The sequence below is a fragment of the Erinaceus europaeus genome, chromosome 9 (assembly GCF_950295315.1).
Source record: "Erinaceus europaeus chromosome 9, mEriEur2.1, whole genome shotgun sequence".
Classification (NCBI taxonomy): domain Eukaryota; kingdom Metazoa; phylum Chordata; class Mammalia; order Eulipotyphla; family Erinaceidae; genus Erinaceus; species Erinaceus europaeus.
In genome coordinates, this window is record NC_080170.1 from 118,619,930 (window position 1) to 118,634,177 (window position 14,248).

At 44.5% G+C, this 14,248-nt stretch overlaps 1 pseudogene; it reads left to right on the forward strand.

The window, feature by feature from the left end:
* The first annotated feature begins 6,618 nt into the window (after positions 1-6,618).
* On the forward strand, positions 6,619-7,174 carry LOC103110537 (small ribosomal subunit protein uS13-like; annotated as a pseudogene).
* The last annotated feature ends 7,074 nt before the right edge of the window (positions 7,175-14,248 follow it).

The following is a 14,248-nucleotide window of genomic DNA, read 5'->3' on the forward strand; positions in this document are numbered from 1 at the left end:
CTTCCCCTCCTCTCTCCATTTCTCTCTGTCCTATCCAACAACAAAGCAACATCAACAATGGCAATAATAACCACAACAAGGCTGCAACAACTAGGGCAACAAAAAGGGGGAAAAATGGCCTCCAGGAGCGGTGGATTCATGGTGCAGGCACTGAGCCCAGTAATAACCCTGGAGGGAAAAAAATATAATCTTCAGTCTTTGATATCAATAAATAAATGTCAATGGCCTGAATTCACCTATTAAAAGACACAGAGTAGGAAGATGGATCAGAAAATACAACCCAAGAATATGCTGTCTACAGGAAACCCACTTAACTCAACAAGACAAACACAGACTTAAAGTGAAAGGATTGAAAACTATCATATAAGCCAATGGCCCACAAAAAAAGGGTAGGAACAGCTATTCTCATATCTGACAGGATAGACTTTAAAATAGATAAAATTTAAAAAGATAGGAATGGACACCACTTAATGCTCAGAGGATCAGTCAATCAAGAGGACTTAACAATTATTAATATCTATGCACCCAATGAGAATCCATCTAAATACATCAAACATCTACTGAAAGAGCTAAAGCAATATATTAACAGCATCACAGTCATAGTAAGGGACTTTAACACCCCACTCTCTCAACTCGACTTATCATCCAGGCAGAAAATTAATAAAGACATGAGGGAGCTAAATGAGGAGATAGATAAAAAAAGGAAGAAGACCCAAATAAATCGAATTGTAAATGAAAGAGGAGATACCACAACAGACACTGCAGAAATTCAACATATCATGTGAGGCTTCTATGAACAACTATATGCCACCAAGCTAGAGAACCTGGAAGAAATGGATGATTTCCTAGATACCTACCCACTTTCAAAACTAAGTAAAGAGGAAGTAGATAACATGAACAGGCACATCACAGCTAATGAAATTGAAACAGTTATCAAAAATCTTCCCAAAAAGAAAAGTCCTAGACCAGATGGTTTTACAAATGAATTCTATAAAACCTTCAAAGAAGAACTAATACCTCTACTTTTAAAAGTCTTCCAGAAGATTGAAGACACTGGAATACTCCCTGCCAGCTTCTATGAAGCCAACATCACTCTGATACCAAAAGCAGACAGGCACACAACCAAAAAAGAAAACTACAGACCAATATCTCTGATGAACATAGATACGAAAATATTGAACAAAATTCTAGCCAACTGGATACAGCAGTATATCAAAAAGATTGTTCATCATGACCAAGTGGGGTTTATCCCAGGCATGCAAGGTTGGTTTAATATATGTAAATCAATCAATGTGATCCACCACATCAACAAAAGCAAGACCAAAAACCACATGGTCATATCAATAGATGTAGAGAAAGCCTTTGACAAAATACAACATCCCTTTATGATCAAAGCACTACAAAAAAAGGGAATAGATGGAAAATTCCTGAAGACAGTGAAGTCTATATATAGCAAACCTACAGCCAACATCATACTCAATGGTGAAAAACTGGAAGCATTTCCCCTCAGATCAGGTACTAGACAGGGCTGCCCACTATCACCATTATTATTCAACATAGTGTTGGAAGTTCTTGCCATAGCAATCAGGCAGGAGCAAGGAATAAAAGGCATACAGATTGGAAGAGAAGTCAAATTCTCCCTATTTGCAGATGACATGATAGTATACATAGAAAAATCTAAGGAAGGGGAGTCTGGCGGTAGCGCAGTGGGTTAAGCACAGGTGGTGTGAAGTGCAGGGACCTGCATAAGGGTCCCGGTTCGAGCCCCCGGCTCCCCACCTGTGCAAGGGAAGTCACTTGACTGGCGGTAAAGCAGGTTTGCAGTTGTCTATCTTTCTCTCTCCCTCTCTGTCTTCCCCTCCTCTCTCCATTTCTCTCTGTCCTATCTAACAACAATGACAACAACGACAACAACAACAATAATAAAAACCAAGGGCAACAAAAGGGAAAATAAATAAAATAAAATAAAATTTAGGGCTGGGGAGATAGCATAATGATTATGCAAAAGCCTTTCAAGCCTGAGTCTCTGAGGTCCCAGGTTCAATCCCCTGCACCACCATAAGCCAGAACTGAGCAGTGTTCTGGTCTCTTCCTCTCTCATGGTATCTTTCTCTCTGTATCTACTCTTTCTCACTAAAATAAATAAAAAAATTTTTTTAATTAAAAAAAAAAAACCTAAGGAATCAAGCAAGAAGCTTTTGGATATCATCAGGCAATACAGTAAGGTGTCAGGCTACAAAATTAACATTCAAAAGTCAGTGGCATTTCTCTATGCAAACACTAAGTTAGTGTTGTTTTCGCCGGGCTAGCTTCACGGGCGGGTAACAGACGACCAGGGACTCATGGTTGAGCTGTAGGCAGTATCTCTTTATTCATGCAGGACGCAGCACAATCTAAGCGGAGCTAAGCTAAACTCAAGGTACCGGAAAACTCACAATGCTGTCTTTATATATACTTGCCAAGTAGGGTGGAAACAGGATGTGACATAGAGAGGGTGGAGAGAAAAGTGACTGGTGAAAATCAGAGTGTGACAAGGAGGGGGCCGAGCAGGTGAGAATCCTATCACTGAACCACCAATGCCCTGGAGGGAGGGTGGTGCTTGTTAACAGCGGTTATGTAAATAGAATGAAGTGGTTATGTAAATAGAATAGTGTTAAGCAGTGGAGATTTAAACCAAATGAAACAGAAGGGGTCTCATGCGTACCAACATGTTAGAAGAAATTGAAATCCAGAAATCAATTCCTTTTACTAGAGCAACCAAAACAATAAAATATCTAGGAGTAAACCTAACCAAAGAAGTGAAAGACTTGTATACTGAAAATTATGAGTCACTACTCAAGGAAATTGAAAAAGACACAAAGAAGTGGAAAGATATTCCATGTTCATGGGTTGGTAGAATTAACATCATCAAAATGAATATATTACCCAGAGCCATCTACAAATTTAATGCTATCCCCATCAAGATCCCTAGCACATTTTTTAGGAGAATAGAACAAATGCTACAAATGTTTATCTGGAACCAGAAAAGACCTATAATTGCCAAAACAATCTTGAGAAAAAGGAACAGAACCGGAGGCCTCACACTCCCAGATCTCAAATTGTATTATAGGGCCGTTGTCATCAAAACTGCTTGGTACTGGAACATGAATAGACACACTGACCAGTGGAATAGAGTTGAGAGCCCAGAAGTGATCCCCCACACCTATGGACATCTAAACTTTGACAAAGGTGCCCAGACTATTACGTGGGGAAAGCAGAGTCTCTTCAATAAATGGTGTTGGAAAAAATGGGATGAAACATGCAGAAGAATGAAACTAAACCACTATATTTCACCAAATACAAAAGTAAATTCCAAGTGGATCAAGGACTTGGATGTTAGACCACAAACTATCAGATACTTAGAGGAAAATATTGGCAGAACTCTCTTCCGCATAAATTTTAAAGACATCTTCAATGAAACGAATCCAATTACAAAGAAGACTAAGACAAGCATAAACCTATGGGACTACATCAAATTAAAAAGCTTCTGCACAGCTAAAGAAACTACTACCCAAACCAAGAGACCCCTCACAGAATGGGAGAAGATCTTTACATGACATACATCAGACAAGAGGCTAATAACCAGAATATATAAAGAACTTGCCAAACTCAGCAACAAGACAACAAATAACCCCATCCAAAAATGGGGGGAGGACATGGACAGAATATTCACCACAGAAGAGATCCAGAAGGCTGAGAAATACATGAAAAAATGCTCCAAGTCTCTGATTGTCAGAGAAATGCAAATAAAGACAACAATAAGATATCACTTCACTCCTGTGAGAATGTCATACATCAGAAAAGGTAACAGACTTCCCTGGATTGAAGACCCCACCAATATGTCCTGGAACTCAGCTTCCCCAGAGACCCACCCTACTAGGGAAAGAGAGAGGCAGACTGGGAGTATGGACCGACCAGTCAACGCCCATGTTCAGCAGGGAAGCAATTACAGAAGCCAGACCTTCTACCCTCTGCAACCCACAATGACCCTGGGTCCATGCTCCCAGAGGGATAGAGAATGGGAAAGCTATCAGGGGAGGGGGTGGGATATGGAGATTGGGCGGTGGGAATTGTGTGGAGTTGTACCCCTCCTACCCTATGGTTTTGTTAATTAATAAAAAAAAAAAAAAGGAATAAAACATTTAAAAAAGAGTAAAAAAAAAAAAAGAAAAGGTAACAGCAGCAAATGCTGGAGAGGGTGTGGGGTCAAAGGAACCCTCCTGCACTGCTGGTGGGAATGTAAATTGGTCCAACCTCTGTGGAGAACAGTCTGGAGAACTCTCAGAAGGCTAGTAATGGACCTACCCTATGATCCTGCAATTCCTCTCCTGAGGATATATCCTAAGGTACACAACATATCCATCCAAAAAGATCTGTGTACACATATGTTCTTGGCAGCACAATTTGTAATAGCCAAAACCTGGAAGCAACTCAGGTGTCCAACAACAGATGAGTGGCTGAGCACGCTGTGGTCTATCTACACAATGGAATACTACTCAGGTATTAGAAATGGTGACTTTGCCGTTTTCAATCTTGGATGGACCTTGGAAAATTCATGTTAAGTGAAATAAGTCAGAAACAGAAGGATGAATATGGGATGATCTCACTCTCAGGCAGAAGTTGAAAAACAAGATCAGAAAAGAAAACACAAGTAGAACCTGAACTGGAATTGGCGTATTACACCAAAGTAAAAGACTAAAAGACTATGGAGTGGGTGGGTGGGGAGAATACAGACCAAGAAGGATGACAGAGAACTTAGTGGGGGTTGTATTGTTATATGGAAAACTGGGAAATGTTATGCATGTACAAACTATTTTATATATATATATATATATATATATATATTTTTTTTTTTTTTCCTCCTCCAGGGTTATTGCTGGGCTCGGTGCCTGCACCATGAATCCACCGCTCCTGGAGGCCATTTTTTTTTTTTTTCCCCTTTTGTTGCCCTTGTTGTAGCTCTGTTGTGGTTATTATTATTGCCCTTGTTGACACAATTCGTTGTTGGATAGGACAGAGAGAAATTGAGAGAGGAGGGGAAGACAGAGAGGGGGAGAGAAAGATAGACACCTGCAGACCTGCTTCACTGCCTGTGAAGCGACTCCCCTGCAGGTGGGGAGCCGGGGGCTCGAACCGGGATCCTTACGCCGGTCCCTGCACTCTGCGCCACATGCACTTAACCCCCCAAACTATTATGTTTACTGTTGAATGTAAAACATTAATTCCTCAATAACGAAAAAAAAAATGGTGAAGTTGCCTTCTTCACATCGTCTTGGATGGAGCTTGAAGGAATCTTGTTAAGTGAGTTCAGTCAGAAAGAGAATGAAGGGAGTCAGGTGGTAGCACAGCAGGTTAAGCGCAGGTGGCACGAAGCACAAAGACTGGCATAAGGATCTGGTTCAAACCCCTGGCTCTCCGCCTGCAGGGGAGTCGCTTCACAAGCGGTGAAGCAGGTCTGCAGGTGTCTATCTTTCTCTCCCCCTCTCTGTCTTCCCCTCCTCTCTTCATTTCTCTCTGCCCTATTCAACAACGACATCAATAACAACAACAATTAATAACTATATAACAATAAAAACAACAAGGGCAATAAAAGGGAATAAATAAGTATTTTTTTAAAAGTTGGTCTGGGAGCAGGGAAATTGCATGTACACTGGGACTTGGTACCTAAAAGACAGAGAGAGAGAGAGAGAGAGGTGACTGAGGAGGAGCCTTGTGGTGGCACACCCAGTAGGTTACATGTGACTATCTCAAGGACCCAGGTTCAAGCCCCTGGTTCATATCTGCAGGGGGAAGCTTCATGTGCTGTGAAGCTGTGCTCCAGGTGTCTCTCTGTCTCTTTATTTCCCCCTGCTCCCTCAATTTCTCTTTCCCTATAAAAGAAAAGATAAGGAAAAGATGGGGGCTGGGTGGTGGCTCATTTGACTGAGCACACATGTTATAGTGTGCAATGACCCACGTTCGAGCCCCGTCCCCACCTACGGGGGGGGGGAGCCTCATGAGTGGTGTGAAGTAGTGTCACAGATGTTTCTGTCTCTCTCTCTCTATCATCCCCTCCCTTTCAATTTCTTTCTTTTAAAAATTATTTATTTATTTTTCCTTTTGTTGCCCTTGTTGTTGTAGTTATTGTTGTTATTGATGTCGTCGTCGTTGTTAGATAGGACAGAGAGAAATGGAGAGAGGAGGGGAAGACAGAGAGGGGGAGAGAAAGACAGACACCTACAGTCCTGCTTCACCGCCAGTCAAGTGACTCCCCTGCAAGTAGGGAGCCAGGGGCTCGAACAGGGATCCTTAAGCCAGTCCTTGCGCTTGGCGCCACGTGCGCTTAACCGACTCCCTTAGAAAAATGTTTATTGGCCAGACGGTGGCGCACCTGGTGGAATGCATGCATTACAGTGCACATAGACCCAGATTCAAGTCCCAGGTCCCCACCTACAAGGGGAAAGTTTCACAAGTGGTGAAGCAGGGCTGCAGGTGTCTCTCTGTCTCTTTCCTATTTATCCCCTTCTTTTTCAATTCCCCTCTGTTTCTATCTGATAAGTAAACAAATTAAAAAAAAAAAAAGTTGTGTAATTTCTTCCCCAGGAGACCTACATGCCGCTGGGCTGCTGCCTCCATGTCTCTAGTGATTCCTGAGAAGTTCCAGCACATTTTGCGAGTCCTCAGCACCAACATCGATGGGCATCGGAAAATAGCCTTTGCCATTACTGCAATGAAGGGTGTGGGGCGAAGATACGCTCATGTGGTATTGAGGAAATCCAACACTGACTTGACCATGAGGGCAGGAGAACTCACAGAGGATGAGGTGGAACGTGTGATCACTATTATGCAGAATCCACACCAGTACAAGATACCTGACTGGTTTTGAACAGACAGAAGGATGTGAAGGATGGAAAATACAGTCAGGTCCTGGCTAATGGTTTGGACAACAAGCTCCATGAAGATCTGGAGCGGCTTAAGAAGCTTCGAGCCCACAGAGGGCTGCGCCACTTCTGGGGACTTCGTGTCCGTGGCCAACATACCAAGACCACAGGACGCCATGGCCACGCCGTGGCCGCACCGTGGGTGTGTCCAAGAAGAAATAAATCTAGGCCTTGTCAATAAAAAGTTTATATACCTAAAAAAAAAGGAAGAAAAATGTTTATTACATTTATTTATTTGTTGGATAGACACAGTCAGAAATTGAAAGGGAAGGGGAGGCGGGTGGTAGCGCAGTGCGTTAAGTGCACATGGCTCAAAGCACTAGGACCAGGATAAGGATCCCAGTCCAACAACGATGACATCAACAACAATAATAATGACAACAATAAAACAACAAGGGCAACAAAAGGGAATAAATAAATTTTTTTTTAAATTTTTTAATTCTTAAAAAAAAAAGAGAGAGAGAGAAAGAAGGAAAAAATGGCCACCAAAAGTGGCAGATTCAACAAGCAGTCATTGAATCCCCACAACAACTCTGGGGACAGAACCCAACATCAAGCGACACTGCAGAGAACTCAATATCCAACAGGTCTCCTGGCTAATAAGAGTGCGTCTTCTCTTCTCACTGGGAAATACAGACACAAACACTAAGGTAGGACATAATAAATATTCTTTCCTCTCAAACAGACTCTGCCCAAATCACACAAAGCTGGAACATTTAAAAAGTGGTAGGTGCTTTGAGAATTTCAGCTAACACTTCGCCCTTCCTCCCTTCATTTTTTTCCTTCCTTCCTTCCTTCCTTTTTTTTTTTATCAGAGCATTGCTCAAATCTGGCTTATGGGATTGAACCTGGGCCCTCTGAGCCTCAGGCATGAAAGACTTTTTGCAGAACCATTCTGTTGTTTCTCCCACCCTAACAAAAATTTCTGAGACACTTCTCATGCTAAAAACAAAAACGACTGGCCCAAAAGGTAATGCATCGAATAATTAACGTTCTGGTCTCTTGAGCATGAAGTCCTAAATTCAATCTCCAGCATCGTGTGTGCAGAGTAAGACTCTGGCTCTCTCTCATTAATACAGAAATAAAATGCTTTCAAAAACTCAACGGTGTTTGTCGGGTGGTAGTGCAGCAGGTTAAGTGCACATGGCGACAAGTGCAAGGACCAGCAGAAGGATCCTGGTTCAAGCCCCCAGCACCCCACCTGCAGAGGGGTCGCTTCATGATCGTTGAAGCAGGTCTGCAGGTGTCTGTCTTTCTCTTCCCCTCTCTGCCTTCCCCTCCTCTCTCCATTTCTCTCTGTCCTATCCAACAACAACAATAACAATAATAATAACCACAACAACGATAAAACAACAAGGGCAACAAAAGGGAAAAAAAAATAACTTCCAGGAGCAGTGGATTGTGGTGCAGGCACTGAGCCCCAAGCAATAAGCCTGGAGGCAAAAAAAAAAACCAAAAACCTTATTGCATTCCAGTGACTCTCGAAGTTATTAAGAACCACTTTCAAAGTTCACTGAACTGGTTTGACTTGTCTTCCTGCATCAAACTGGATTGGCATTTCTCATGGTAAACTGACCCAGAGATTTTTTTTATTCTCATGGAGAGGAAGAGTTTCTCAACAAGAAAAACATTCTTAGTAGAGAGGGAGCCAGATTGCACTGAGTGTAAACACCTATTCACTTACAAAAACAGTAAAAAGTAATGATAAATCACTTCTTTTTTAAAAATATATATTTTTATTTATTCCCTTTTGTTGCCCTTATTGTTTTATTATTGTAGTTATTATTGTTGTCGTTGTTAGATAGGACAGAGAGAAATGGAGAGAAGAGGGGAAGACAGAAAGTGGGAGAGAAAGACAGACACCTGCAGACCTGCTTCATCGCCTGTGAAGCGACTCCTCTGCAGGTGGGGAGGCGGGGGCTTGAACCGAGACCCTTATGCCAGTCCTTGCGCTTTGCACCATGTGCGCTTAACCTGCTTTGCTACCACCTGACTCCCCATAGAGACTTTTTTTGTTTTTTTTAATTTTTTAACCAGAGTGCTGTTCAGCTCTGGCTTATGGTGGTGTGGGGGATTGAACCTGGGACTTTGGAGCCTCAGGCATGAGAGTCCGTTTTGCATAACCATTAAGCTATCTACGCTCCGTGAGGAATCTCTTCTAGAATCAACGTGACTCAGAAGCCTCTTCTCTAAGGCACTCATGTAAGAAGACTAGGGCTGGAGAGACAGCTCCCAGTTAGGTCGAGTGCCTTGTCCCTTTCCTGAACCCCAGCACCCTGCAGAAACACCATAGCACCAGAGGAAACCCCAGTGCTGTGGTCTATCTCTCTCTTTCTTTTCTCCATGAGGGAATAAATGTGCGTGTGTGACGTTACCTCTCAGTGGCCTCCAGTGGCTACTTTTTTCATTCTTTACTTCTTTCAGAGTGAGAAAGAGAGAGAAGTGAGAAGGAGAAGAGGAAAGGGAGAGACACTATGTACAGCGCCACTCGGCCATCCATGGAGCCGCTATATGGTGACAGGGTTTGATTCCAAGGCTTCATGCAAGGGACTCATGTGCTTTATCACGTGACTTATCTCTCAGCCCCTATTTCTCCTTCTGTCTTTCCTTCCTTCCTCCCTTCCTTTTTTTCTTTTTTTTTTTTTCCTCCAGGGTTATTGCTGGGCTCGGTGCCTGCACCATGAATCCACCGCTCCTGGAGGCCATTTTTCCCCCTTTTTGTTGCCCTAGTTGTTGCAGCCACGTTGCGGTTATCATTGCCATTGTTGATGTTGCTGTTGTTGTTGGATAGGACAGAGAGAAATGGAGAGAGGAGGGGAAGACAGAGAGAGGGGGGGAGAGAAAGACACCTGCAGACCTGCTTCACCGCCTGTGAAGCGACTCCCCGGCAGGTGGGGAGCCGGGGGCTCGAACCGGGATCCTTACGCCGGTCCCTGCGCTTTGCGCCACGTGCGCTTAACCCCTTCCTTTTTTTCTTTCTCTCATCTGTTTATTAGTTACCTTAAGTAAGTGTGACTGCATCACTCTTGGGTCACTTTTTCATTCAAATAGACCGAGACAGAGACAGACAGAGAGAGAGACAGAGAGAGAGACCACAGCGCTGGAGCTTCTGGGCAACCAGCCAGCCAACGGCACTTGTGCCTAACTGGAGATTAACCTCTGTCTTCTGCTGTCACCAGGGCTACCACTGGTGCGGCATGCCTATATAACTCCTAAAAGTCGGTCTCTCTCTCTTTCTTTAGAAAGAGGATAGGACAGGGAGTCCGGCGGCAGTGTAGCGGGTGAAGTGCAGGTGGCACAAAGCGCAAGGACCCGAGGAAGGATCCCGGTCGAGGCCCGGCTCCCACCTGTAGGGGAGTCGCTTTACAGGCGGTGAAGCAGGTCTGCAGGTGTCTGTCTTTCTCTTCCCTTCTCTGTCTTCCCCTCCTCTCTCCATTTCTCTCTGTCCTATCCAACAACAATGGCATCAGTAACAACAACAATAATTACTACAACAATAAAACAAGGACAACAAAACGGAATAAATAAATACAAAAATATTTAAAAAGAACAGAAAAGAAAGAGGATAGAACCTTCTGCACCCATAAAGAATTTTGGTCCATATACCCAGAGGGATAAAGAATAGGGAAGTTTCCAATGGAAGGGATGGGACAGGGAACTCTGGTGGTGGAAACTGTGTGGAATTGTATTCCTGCTATCTTAACAGTCTTGTTAATCATTACTAAATCACTATTAATAATTAAAAAATAAATAAATAAGATGTTAGGAGACTGAGAGATGGAAAGGGTAGATTTTTTTTTTTAAAGATTCTACTTTATTTTTTTTAAATAGAGACAGACAGAACTTGAGAGGGTAGGGAGAGAGAAAGAAAATGTGCAGTCTGGGAGGCTGTGCAATGAATAAAGCCTTGGACTCCCAAGCAGGAGGTCCCAAATTTAATCCCTGGCAGCACATGTAACCAGAGTGATGTCTGGTTCTTTTCTCTCTCTCTCCCCTACTATATTTCTCATGAATAAATAAATAAAACCTTAAAAAGGGAGAGAGAGAAAGAGAGAAGGAGAGAGACAGACAGATACCTACAGCACTGCTTCACCATTCATGAAGCTTTCCCCCTGCAGGTGGGGGCTAGGGGCTTGAACCTGGGTCCTTGTGCACAGTAACATGTGCACATCACCATGTGCGTCACTGCCCGGCCTCTGGTTTCCCGTCTGTATTAGCTAGAAAGTGTTTCTGGAACCTGGGAAATAGCTCAGCTGGTAGAGCACAGGACTTGCACAGTGGGGCTGCCGGTTTGACCCCTGGGGCCACTTATACCAGCGTGGAGCCCTGGCCTCTCCTCTCTCGTGTCAAATGTTTTCTCTGTCTCATATGAAATGAGCAGAATCTACCTTTCTAAAAATGAAACTGCTTTTGTTTGTCCATCTGTGGTGTCTTACTAGTCTGGGCTGTTTTTCAGATAGAAAGAGTAAGACAGGGACCAGGCTGTGGCTTAACCGGTGGAGCACACACATTACAGTGTGCAAGGACCTGGGTTCAAGCCTCCAGTCCCCACGGGCAGGAGGGAAGTTTCACAAGAGGTGAAACAGTGTTGCAGGTGTTTCTCTTTATCTCCCCCTTTCTTCTCAATCTTTCTGTCTCTATCCAAAATAAGTAAATAAATGTCCCTTTAAAAAAAAAAGTGACAGAGTCGGGCGGTAGCGCAGCGGGTTAAGCACAGGTGGCACAAAGCCCAAGGACCTGCAAGGATCCCTGTTTGAGCCTCAGGCTCCCCACCTGCAGGGGAGTCGCTTCACAGGGGGTGAAGCAGGTCTGCAGGTGGCTGTCTTTCTCTCCCCCTCTCTGTCTTCCCCTCCTCTCTCATTTCTCTCTGTCCTATCCAACAACGACGACATCAACAACAATAATAACTACAACAACAGTAAAAACAAGGGCAACAAAAAGGAAATAAATAAATATTAAAAAATAAATAAATAGGGAGTCAGGCGGTAGCACAGCGGGTTAAGCACAGGTGGTGCAAAACGCAAGGACTGGCGTAAGGATCCCAGTTCGAGCTCCCGGCTCCCCACCTGCAGGGGAGTCGCTTCACAGGTGGTGAAGCAGGTCTGCAGGTGTCTGTCTTTCTCTCCTCCTTTCTGTCTTCCCCTCCTCTCTCCATTTCTTTCTGTCCTATCCAACAGTGACATGAATAACAACAACAATAATAACTACAATAATAAAACAATAATGGCAACAAAAAGGGAATAAATATTAAAAAATAAACTTTAAAAATAAATAAATAAATAAATAAAAGACAGAGAAAGAGAGAGAGAGAGATGGAGGAAAGAAACCACACCATCAAAGCTTCCTTCAATGCAAGGCTCAAACCTGGGCCACAGAGCAGCCACTCTCTGACCGAGCTATTTTTCTAGTCCAAAGAAAGTGCTTTTGCCTGCATGTCACAGAGAGCTGGTTAAGCTTGTTTGGACAAACAACACAGGCTTCTTTTCCTCATGCCAAGGAAAGTACATACGGAGGTGAGCCACTCAACCAGAAAAAACGGGGGGGGGGGGGGGGCGGGAAAGGGGTCGTTATCTTATGTAACGTGCACTCACGATTGAAATGGACACAATTCGAAGACTTTCGTGCAATTGGACCCCAGCATCTCAAGCTGGGTGCTTCTCATAGGCAGGGCTGGATACTGCTGAGTTAAGGTGCCAGCTCTGAATCATCTGAGAGCCAGGGCGCAGGGTGGGAGCAGCTAGCTGTTCATAACCTCTGTCCCTGCCATGATGACTCAGCAGGTCACCAGCTCCTCCCCCTCTTCCCCCCCCCCCCCCATTTCTCATCTCTCTGATGCCAGGCAGGGGCACTTCTACTTCCTAATACCCTAAATTACGCCCCACACTGTCCCAGTTAAAAAAATGACTCCGGTGTTTTACAGCTTTGTGGTCCCATTAACCTTCCTGTGGTCTGTACTGACCACAGCTCTTGGTTTTGGGGGCTTCTTGCCAGCAAATTCCTGTTGATCTCTCTCTCTCTCATCCCTCTCCCTTCCCCCCCATGTGGTGTGTGTGTGTGTGTGAGTGTGTGTGATATGTGTGTGTGTGTGTGGTGTGTGTGTGTGTGGTGTGTGGTGTGTGTGTGTGTGGTGTGTGTGTGTGTGGTGTGTGTGTGGTGTGTGTTTGTGTGAGTGTGTGTGTGGTGTGTGTGTGTGTGTGGTGTGTGTGTGGTGTGTGTGTGTGGTGTGTGTGTGTGTGGTGTGTGGTGTGAGTGTGTGGTGTGTGTGTGTGTGGTGTGTGTGTGGTGTGTGTTTGTGTGAGTGTGTGTGTGGTGTGTGTGTGTGTGTGGTGTGTGTGTGGTGTGTGTGTGTGGTGTGTGTGTGTGTGGTGTGTGGTGTGAGTGTGTGGTGTGTGTGTGTGTGGTGTGTGTGTGGTGTGTGTGGTGTGTGTGAGTGTGTGTGTGTGTGGTGTGTGTGATGTGTGTGTGTGGTGTGTGTGTGGGTGTGACGTGTGTGTGTGGTGTGTGTGTGTGAGTGTGTGGTGTGTGTGTGTGTGGTGTGTGGTGTGTGTGTGTGTGTGTGTGTATGGGGCGTGTGTGTGGGTGTGGGTGTGTGTGTGTGATGTGTGTGGGTGGGTGTGTGTGTAGCCAAAGCCCCACACAGGCCTATTTCATTTCACCCAGGTTGCTTTTTTTTTTAATTGTTGTAGTTATTATTGTTGTTGTTGTTGTCGTTGTTAGATAGGATAGAGAGAAATGGAGAGAGGAGGGGAAGACAGAGGGGGAGAGAAAGACAGACACCTGCAGACCTGCTTCACTGCCTGTAAAGCGACTCCCCTGCAGGTGGAGAGCCGGGGGCTCGAACCAGGATCCTTACAATGGACCTTGCACTTTGCACCACGTGCGCTTAACCCACTGCACTACTGCCCAACTCCCTGCTTTTTTTTTTTTTTTTAAGATTTTATTTATTTATTAATGGGAAAGATTGTCGTTAATGTTTGGGGGCTCCAGCAGGCCGGGCTAGCTTCGCGGCGGTAGACAGAGACAGAGACTCGTGGACACATGGCTGGGCCAAGAAGCTGCAGTTTAGTCTTTATTAACGAACAGGCAAATCACCACACCATGTGCTTCCCCATCATTCTCCTTTAGGGGCTGCTGCTGGGACTCTGGTCCTCCTTAGCATAGGGGGTGGGGAGAAAGAGGGGGCGTGAAACTAGCAGGGGCCAAACCAAATCTCTCAGAGGTAGGGGGAAGAGGACCAAACCAACACGAAGAATACCAACAAAAGATAGGAGGAGAGAAAGAACCAGACA